Source organism: Dermacentor silvarum, chromosome 4, assembly GCF_013339745.2.
Source record: "Dermacentor silvarum isolate Dsil-2018 chromosome 4, BIME_Dsil_1.4, whole genome shotgun sequence".
NCBI lineage: Eukaryota > Metazoa > Arthropoda > Arachnida > Ixodida > Ixodidae > Dermacentor > Dermacentor silvarum.
In genome coordinates this window covers 44,045,836-44,055,918 of record NC_051157.2, presented here as the reverse complement: position 1 = coordinate 44,055,918, position 10,083 = coordinate 44,045,836, and the positions used below count along the sequence as shown (strand labels likewise).

General features: G+C 47.6%; 1 protein-coding gene across 1 annotated transcript in view; it reads left to right on the top strand.

Annotated features, from left to right (window-relative positions):
• Positions 1-10,083, top strand: part of LOC119449908 (zinc finger protein 143) — a 312,907-nt gene that overhangs the window by 81,099 nt on the left and 221,725 nt on the right. The gene's annotated exons all lie outside the window — the stretch shown is intronic.

Sequence of the window (10,083 nt, the reverse complement as noted above, 5' to 3'; positions counted from 1 at the left end):
AGGACTCAAACACAGTTCAGTAGGTCGTGCTCAAGACAGCTTTCACGTAAGATTTTAACGCGATAGCGTTTAGGGCCCCGTGTCGCAGAAAATCCGGCGGCGGCAACCGGCATGTGATCGCGGGTGGCGGAGAAAAATCATCCAACCACATCGACCGCGCAAGCCCTCCACGTGGTGCAAGGTTTTGTTGAACAAAAATTGAATTTCTCACAGTGAAATCCGTCAGAAAAATGGTAAAGTATAACTTTACCATTCGGCGTCGGATTCACCGTCGGATTGTTTACTAATCGGCGTCGGATTGTAATTTGAATGTACGAGAAAACCTAACTCTGCTACGAGGAAACTCAAACACAAACCCCTTTTCCAGCATTTCTACCAGACCTGCGCGCGTCGCGGCAATAGCAAACATTTAATAAAATAATTAAAAAAAGTGCTAAGGCCTTCACATTTTAATACAAGACCACTTATATTGCCCCTGGAAAAACGTCTTTCCAGCAATGCATTTCAGTTTAAAAGTGAAGCCGACTTTAAGGGGATCGGTGTAAGCTTGGTCTTTGTAAGCTGGCTTTCCCACGTTCACTGTTGCAGTGAATGAAGCCTACTAGCCGTAAGTCAAACCGGGACGTTCTGCGAATTTGAATTTGCGCGGGAGCAGTTTCCAGTGCAGAACGATGTTAATTAGAAATGTTGTTTCTAAACTGTCATTGTGGGTTAGGCGATTGTAAAAGAATTTGCGCCCATACTCTGGTGCTCACAGATTCACAATTTATTAAAGGTCAGCTGCAACAAAATCTTGGGTTGTGTAAGAAGCCTACTTTCAGATAGTGTGCAAATTTTTCCGTTTTAAATACCAGCGTGTCTGCGCGATCGAAAGGCTCACAAAAGGGCTTTTTTATTTATTATTGCGATAACAATTATATGGACACTCAAAGCGGATTTCTACCGTCGCCGTGAGGTTCCGTATTGAGTCCAACAGCGATAAAACCGTCGCCACGCACCGTATGCTGCGAGTGAAAGCGCGCGAGGGACGCGCGCTTTCACGGGGAACGAACGCACGGCGGAGAGTAAACGCGACTTCTTCCGTCGCGCGAAAGGCCGTGGGGGGACGGGAGGGGAGGCGACGTTTAGCTGCGGCATCAAATGCGTATTTATTTAAAAAAATCACAGCATATCCACGGGGTGAATGATGATGAGTGGGCGAAGCTCCGGAGGGAATCATCGGATCTCCCGCTTAAGGGGACGCTAGCACAAACGCGTTAGAAACGTGCAGTACTCTCTAGTAAGGGGGAGCGGCCACAGCGTCTTAGGCAGCCATTTACACATGCCGGAACGTGCACCGCGTTTGCCGACGCCATCACATGACTGCCGAGAGAGTATACCCCCCCCCCCCCCCGTATTCATAAACGCTCCTCGACTTGAACTTGACTTGCCACCGCTTTGGGCAGCGCGTTCGAAACGCGTTGAAGGTAAGGCGGAGAGGCCACAGCGTCTTACACCAGCTTCTTACACGGGCCGTAACGCGCTAGCACAAACGCGTTAGAAACGCGCTAGAAACGCGGCCTTTCGTTAATGTTGGGTATTTATTGCCATCGTGGTGCGTGTGTCCATGTCCGCTTCGTGGCGTAGTGGACTAACGCCGCGCGCTCGAAAGCGAGGGGTCCCTGGTTCGATTCCGCGCTACGGACACAACTTCGGAATTTTTTTTCTCATTTTTCTCAGACTGGTTACACACTACTACTACTACGACGACGACGGGGACGAACGGGTGCCGCTATAAGGAGCTTCGCCCCTAAAATGTTGCGAGGCGAGAATGTGGTAAAGACTTCCGACGCTGCTCGATGAGTGTCCCGTTCTGATCTCGTCGAAAACCTCCGAGCCGCCGCCAGAGGCACCGGCAACAGTCACCAACGCCGCGCGCGTTCGGTGCGACCGTGGGCAAAACGCCGACGGTGTCGACAACAGTTCTACGCGTTGCTGGTGCTGCTGCATGTCCAAGTTTATACAGCTGATACAGCTATCCTTACTCCGTATAGCTCACTACTAATTTGCTATCGCAATTGATGCTTCGTCTTTCGGGTGAAACTGCGACATTTATTTATTTATTTTTTTACATCGAAGCTATCTCTAGGATCAGGAATTTTATGGCGTCGACGCGCTCCTAAAACTCCCCTAAAAATTGAGAGTGTACGACCAGCGCCTCCTCTATTTTTTTCTGGTACGACGTAGTGCGTAGGGTGCCTGAATGATCTTTCCCTCTCCGCCGCTCCGTACAGGGTGGGGACATTCTCTGAAGGGGTACTCGCCGCCTCGACTCGCTTGGTCCCTGCCTTTTATTGCGATAGCAATTATAGGACACTCAAAAGCAGATTTCTGCCGTCGCCGTCGCCGTGAGGTTCCGTATGACGTCATTTGGAGAAGAAATCGTCGCCGATGATAAGTGAGAAGGAGATGCGGCCGCTTGGTCCCTGCCTTTTATTGCGATAGCAATTATAGGACACTCAAAAGCAGATTTCTGCCGTCGCCGTCGCCGTGAGGTTCCGTATGACGTCATTTGGAGAAGAAATCGCCGCCGCGCGCCGAACGCTGTATGTGCGAGTGAAAGGGCGCGAGGGGCGCGTCTTTCACGGGGAGTGAACGCACGGCGGAGAACAAACGCGCGTTCTGCGCCGTGCTCGCTTAAGGGCTGCAGAAGTAGGCGTCTCTGTTCTCCTTCACAATCACCATGTATGTAGAGCAAACGCGCCTTCTTCCGACGAGCGAGAGGCCGTGGGGGAGGGGGAGGGAAGGGAGGCGACGTTTGGCTGCGGCACGCAGTGCCTACTTATACTCCGGCAACAGTCACCAACGCCGCACGCATTTTGAGCGAACGCGGGCAAAACGCCGATGGCGTCGACAACAGTTCTGCGTGTTGCCGATGCTGCTGCATGTCCAAGTTTATACAGCTGATAAAGCTAATATCATTACTCCGTATAGCTCTCTACAAGTTTGCTATCGCAATTGATGCTTCGCCTTTCAGGTGACACTGCGACAACTTTTTTTCAGTGAAAGGACTGCCCATGTGCACAAACAATTCCAGCAATGGCTGGAAACTCCCATTTTCCGACAGAGCCCAAGAGAAAGCTGCAGTGGATCGTGAATATTATTAGGCGGTACAAGTGGCAGCCTAGGAAGTCGTGCGTATGCAGTGGGAGTATTATGACATATGTTCTTTTCCCGTCGAATTCGGTACCTCATCAAAGAAAAATCGATAGAGCCGGAAGCTGAAGCAGCATGATTCCTGGCTCTCTATTCAGCTGGTACAAGCTGAATAGAGCTCCATCAAGCTGGTTCAGCCCTGATGTCTTCCCGCTACCAGTCAGTTGCTCCCATCCTTCGAGACATGAAGAAGTATTACGAAACAATCGAGTTGATGAACTCAGCACTTCAAGGAATGAAAATGGGAAGCACGGCGCAGTGGAAGCCTTCACAGGTAGGTTATCTGATAACAACAACAGTTGTTCTTCGTCTACAAGACATTCTCTTGCGCAGTGAAGGATATGACTTTTTCCTCACGAGCACAATTTTACAAGACTGTCTTCAAAACTTGTTTTCAGTGGTGCGCATCAGGAAGCCTTTGCCGAACGCTTATGATTTCAAGTGCGCCCTGACGCTGGTGTGCGTGAGCCAATTTCTTCGCACACCAGGAACAACATGCTACGAAGTCGATAACATGCAGTACCTCGCCGACATGCTGCCAAAAGGTAAACAAGAGCGCGTAAAAGTGAAGGCCGATGTCATCGATGACTCTGAAAATTTATTCATCGAAGAACTTCAAACAAATTAATGCAACATCATATAATGCAACATCATCATAGCCCAACATAATCGGCGGTTTTCTTTTAAAAGGGATGCTGCCAGCTGTTGCAGGATGCGAGCAGTGCAACACATGCCTTGTTAGGCTCAGGTGACAGCGTGAGTGAGTAAGTGAAATAACCTTTATTACAGGTCCGGCGAGGACGCACCCGGCTAGTCCCACGTCGGGACCGGCAGGTCTAGCCCACCGGCCCGGTCGCGGGCACGCCGGACAGCCAGGATTTGTTTGTCTAGAGCGGGGCTACGCAGAAGCGAGTCCCACTCATCCTTGCTGAACTTGGGGTATCTCGACCCGCACTCCCAGAGCATGTGTGCTAGAGTGGAGGTCTGCCCGCAGGATGGGCATGCAGGCGTCGTCGCGATATACGTCAGGGTAAAGTTCGTGCAGAACGGCCAGCAGGTGACAGCGAGCACGCGCATCTGACTCTTCTTAAAGAATACAGACGTGAAGGTGGCAACCTTACACATCCAAGTGAGAATGTTTTGCTGACGCTGAAATCATGCGAAGAGCATTTCAGGGGCACCGTAAGTTGGACTGAGAGCTTGCTTCACTTGAGGTCCCCTTTGAAGGCTGTGACTGAGTATTTGAGGAAAATGGTCCGCCCTTGCGTGAAGACCTGCCACGAACACAGCGAGCCTGTAGATAAGCTCCTGATCTCGATTTATGCAAGGCTGAGGCTTCGCATACATTTGCGCCACGTTGGTGTGAACGGCGTCAACGAACATGGAAACGAAACATGTGCCGGGGTGAGCTTCCGGTAACCAAGAAAACTGGACTGGTTTTTCACTGTGTGCATTGGTAGATTTTGTTTCCTTTTAGAACATTTTATTGTTCTATTATATTATATTGTGTTCATAGAGATTGCCCTTATTCATGAAAAAATGCCACATGCGGAAATAAAAGAAGCATTGTAATATTTGATCTGATTAAGATTCTGATTTTTGCAAAAAGGTTATTATCATTGAAAATAATTGTCGGAGCAATACAAGACAGCGTCAGTTATACTTTAGTGCCGATTCGATCGGGCGCTTTTATATAATAAAGGAAGTTCAAAAATGCAGGAGGTCTATGACAGTAGCAATACGTTTATTACTATATTTCGCTTTCTGCCCTCGTAGAGATCTCTAAGAAGTTTTTTTTTTCTCAATGGTCGCGCGCAAAAAAAAAAAAAGAAATAAAAAGAAGACGCAAGATTTATTTATGTAAACGCAGTTTCATACTCCGTCAGTTTAAAGGGGAAGAGAGCGATCTCATAAACATTGACGCTCCCTCCGTCAAGTTTGTCAGAGCTAAGAGGGTACGCACCATAGGCGGTGAAAGAAAACACGTTTAAACCGTGTAAGATGTAAACCGTGTAACCCAAGCGCACAATGAGACAGACTATACCGAGTGGCTGACAGGCCACACGGCCACCGCTGAGTGTGATAAGTTGCGGTGACAGGCGTGCGACAGCTACATTGGTGTAGTTTGAGTCTGCAAGCAATCTATGAGCACAGACATGCGTGTTCTGACCAGTCTCTATTGCGCGAAATGCCTTTGGTTGCAAAAAACCCATGCCATACGCGCGCGCCGGCAGTGCGCTCGGTAGGGATTTCTCCGTAATGCCGTAATGGTCGTGGTGGTAATGGTCGTGGTGGTCGTGGTGACGGGGGTTGGGAGACTAACCCCCAGGCCTCCCCTTCTTCAGACGGCGGCCAGCCCTTGCTTTCTGGCGGCGTCTTCGGCCATCCGGACGGCCCAGAGCTGCTCTTCTGGGTCCAAGCTGAGCAGCAAAGTCTCCCACTGCTCGGCCGTATAGTTATGATGCGTGTAGCGTTAGTGCGGTGGGTGTTGGTGGGTGTAGCTTTCGGGCATGCCCGGATGATGTGATCGAGGTCAGCGTGGGCCTCGCAGGCTTTGCAGAGTGGAGAGTATGCATCGGGGTAAATTAGGTGGTATAGCACGGGATTTGGAAGCACGTTCGCGTGTTCACGAAACCAGCCAGCTAGTTTTTTTAGGAAGACGTTGGTACAGTAGAAAGAAACGAAACAAGAACCGGAACTGAATGACCTGCATTTCGGAATATGCCATCTGGCGGGAAACCGCCAAACTAAGCGCCGACAAAGTGATAAAAAAAAAAAGGGGGGGGGGGGGGGGCGCTGCGCAGCTGGCTTCGGTAAAGTCTTTAGGCTTCGGACCCGCGAACTCACGATCGTGGTATCAGTGATCTTGATCTGTGGTAACTCAGCATGCTCGGCTATCGCTTCGACGCGCAGCTGCAGGCAAAAACTAGATTTATATATGTACCATAATAAATTCCGCGACCTTGTTATGAAAACTGCGATTTTGGAACGACTTTTTTGCCATTTGAAGAGCTGAAGTTGATAAATCCCCGCCAATATGCGTCAATCGATGCAATAGGTTCATCGCAAATTGATTTTTACTGGCCAAAAAAGCCTAAAAAATTTTGGCTTTTCCATAGACTCCCATACTTCAAACTTCGCCCGCAATTTGGAACGGATTTTCTGCCGTAACTAATGGTACCGCTTGCATGAGATGTCGGGCTAAGCGCCTAGAGCCTATTTCCACGGGAATATTTTGAAAAATGACTTCTATGATTAGTTATTTGGGAAAAATGTCCAAAAGCAAGGCACTGCTGACTAATGCCATAGAGCAAGTGATTAGAACAAAGAATATTCCCGTTGGATGGCGTGAAAGCAAGATGAATCTTATCTACAAAGGCAAAGGAGATAAGGATAAGACGAGCTCGTACAGGCCAGTTACAGTAACGTCGGTGATATATAGAATAGCAATGCAAGCCATAAAATTAGAACTGTCGAAGTGGATGGAAGGAAAACGGTGTATTGGGGGAACTACAGAATGGGTTCAGGCCAGGCAGACGCTTAGAAGACAATATGTTTGTACTAACTCAGTGCCTAGAGATTTCAGTAGCTCAGGAAAGACCTTTATGGATAGCATTTCTAGATTTTAAGGAGCTTATGACAACGTAGACAGGGAATTGTTGTGGGATATTCTTCAATACGAAGGCATAAATGTCGATTTCGTGGAGCTGCTGAGGGAGATATATCGAGACAACCAAGTACAAGTGGCATGGGAAGGCCGAAAAGGAATGAAATGGTGGGAATTCACCAAGGATTGAAAGCAAGGATGCCCTCTGTCACCATTGTTGTTCACGCTTTACGTCAAGGGCATAGAAGACGACTGGAAAACAGCGAATTAGGTTTTGATTTATCCTACATGCGTAATGGACAATGGTGCAACAGAAGATCCCTGGACTGATGTACGCAGACGACATTGTGCTACTAGCGGACATAAAAAAGATTTACAGATACTTGCGAATATCCTGTGGGAACGCAGCGACAAATCTAGGCCTTAAGTTTAGCACAGAGAAATCAGGGATTATGATCTTTAATGACCACACGAGTAACTTCGTGGTGTCAATTCAACAGCAAGTAATACCATAGTGAAGCAATATAAGTACCTCGGCGTACACATAAACGAAGGAAAGAATTACTCAAGCAACCACCAAGATAATCTGAAAATAAAGGGGAAGCGGAATGCAGCATTAATGAAACACAGAGCACTGTGGGGCCACAATAAGTATGAGGTGGTGCGTGGAATCTGGAAAGGAGTAATGGTGCCAGCGCTAACATTCGCAAATGCCATTATATGCTTAAAATCGGATATATTGGCGGGTTTGGAAGTTAACCAAAGATCAGTAGGCCGGTTGGCTTTGGGAGCACACGGTAATACGACAAATGAGGCAGTGCATGGAGACATGGGTTGGGCCTCTTTTGAAGTCAGAGAAGCACAAAGCAAAATTAGTTTGAAGAAAGGCTCAGGAACATGGATGAAAATAAATGGGCGGCTAAAGTGCACAAGTATCTCTACATGAAAAGCGTGGACACAGAATGGAGGAAGAGGTCAAGGAAGTTGGCAACCAAGTACAGGATAATCGAAACTGTAAATAGACAACCAGGGGTCATCAGAAAGAAAGTGAGAGAAATAGAGACCGTGAATTGGATGCAAAGAATGGAAACGAAAAGGACAATGGAGATTTACAAGAATGAGAAGAAAGAAATTAGAAGGGAAAATCTGTACGATAACACAAAGGGCAGTGCCTTGCTATTTGAGGCTCGAGCCGGTTGCCTAAGGACGAAAACATATCGGAACAAATATTCGGAATTAGATGAGAATGACGCCTCTCCCATAGAAAACGCGCATGTTTTCAGAGGCGGCCGCTAGAGGCGCTGTTCGGCAGTGTCCCAATCCCAATTGGAAGAGGTGATAGCGAAGGCCAAAGAACGCATGTGGGACACAATGGAGGAGAGACACCTAGTGGTGATAATGGGCGATTGACGTACCGCACGGACGAGGGGCAGGGATCACAAAGCAAATAGCCAAAGGGGTCACCGACCTGCGGAATGTTTCAAAGGAAGTACAAATCGCGGTGTGCACGGTGCCAGAGGTTGAAAGGCAAGGTTATGAAATTGAAAGGGCCGTTCTTGCAGTAAGCAGGGAAATTTGGACTCTAGCTAAAGCAATGCATTTTACGGTCATTGACATCAACCGAGAAGTGCATCGCGAGCAGGCCGCGAAGGCGCTTTTGTGCGTGACGGGATACAGTTTAGTGAAAGTGTAGCAACACCGGTCGGACGTCGATTCGCGGCGCGAGCTGTAGCTTTTTTAGGCGGTCCCCAGGCAATCAGGAAGCAGGATTAAGTATTGAACGTAGCGAAACACAAGTAAAGGGCAGAATTAGGCGACCAGGAGTCAGGAAAAGACGAGAAAGGATAAGAATGGAGAAGGTAAAATTGGCTACATTAACATGCAGGGTGGTCGGAAGCAGGAAAAATGGCTGGAAATTCAAACGCAGCTGAATCATGAAGCGATTAGTGTGTACGCTTTTACCGAAACGCATCTACGAGATTTTGAGCAGCCGCCTGTTATTGACAATTTCGTATGGGAAGGGTGCAATAGAATGACCGGGTCAAGGAAAGGCGGAGGCGTAGGCGTACTAATTAGGCGAGGTCTGCAGTGGCGAAGGGTAAACGAGACATGTAAAGAGCATTTATGGATTAGCGGCACATGTCAAGGTAAAAAGACGTGGCTGGGAGTAGCTTACCTATGGACAGGTAGTGATAGCTAGCAGAGAAAAAAAAATAAGGAATTGGTTGATTGCATTAGAAGCGATATTAATGAGTTCAGTAAATCGGGCCAGGTGATATTAGTGGTAGATATGAACGCACACGTGGATGATTTAGACGGATATACTGATTACAATGGCTCTCCTAGTGCTGGATCTGTGAGATCAACACAACTTTATAGTAGTTAACAGGGAGAATAAGTGTCACGGACAGGTAACGTGGCAATGCGGAAACAGGCAGTCATGTATCGACTACGCCTTAGTCTCAGAAATGGTCTACGAACAGCTAGACCAAATGATAATAGACGAAAATGGAAAAAATAGCCTGGGAAGCGATCATGGACGTTTAGCATTAAAGTTGGGGCGAGAGACCAACGCGGAACATGAACCAATAGCCTCAGAGTTTTTAAAAATGAATGACGAGCAAATAATAGAGGTCGCAAACAACATAGAGAAGGAAATTGAGGCTTTTTCTGCAGCAGTCTGGGAATATAAGGAACTGATGGACGTTATGCAGCATGAAATAAGGCAGACGCGGCAAAACAATTGTTGGATTGGAAAGAGGAAACCACGTAAGTGGTGGAACAAGGAAATTAATCAAGCTATAAAATAGCATAAAGAGGCATTTAGGGCTCATCGAGAAGCCAAAAAGTTGGGATTACAAGAAGAGGAGGTGCTCCTTAGATGGAATACATACCGAGAAAAGAAAAGGGTGGCGAGTGAGCTCGTGCAAGAGAAAATTAAATGTGCAAGTGAACGTTGGGTGCATAACATTCACAAAAGAAACAAAGGCGCCCCAAAAAGATTCTGGAACCATATAAAAGCACTCGGAGCTCCAACTAAAAACTCGCCAACGGCTATAAGGGATGAAGACGGTAACATCTACGTAGGAGACGATACGCTGCGGTACGTCACAGACGTTATTAGAGATAACTTCGGCACGAGAAAAAGCGTAGTTCAGACAACAGATCCAGCAACAGCAGAGAGGCCTGAGAGATCAAAATTTAGCATAGAAAGCTTTTATTGGAAAAAGGCAGCAGAAAATGTCCCTAACAACACCGCAGCAGGAGCCGATGAAATCCCA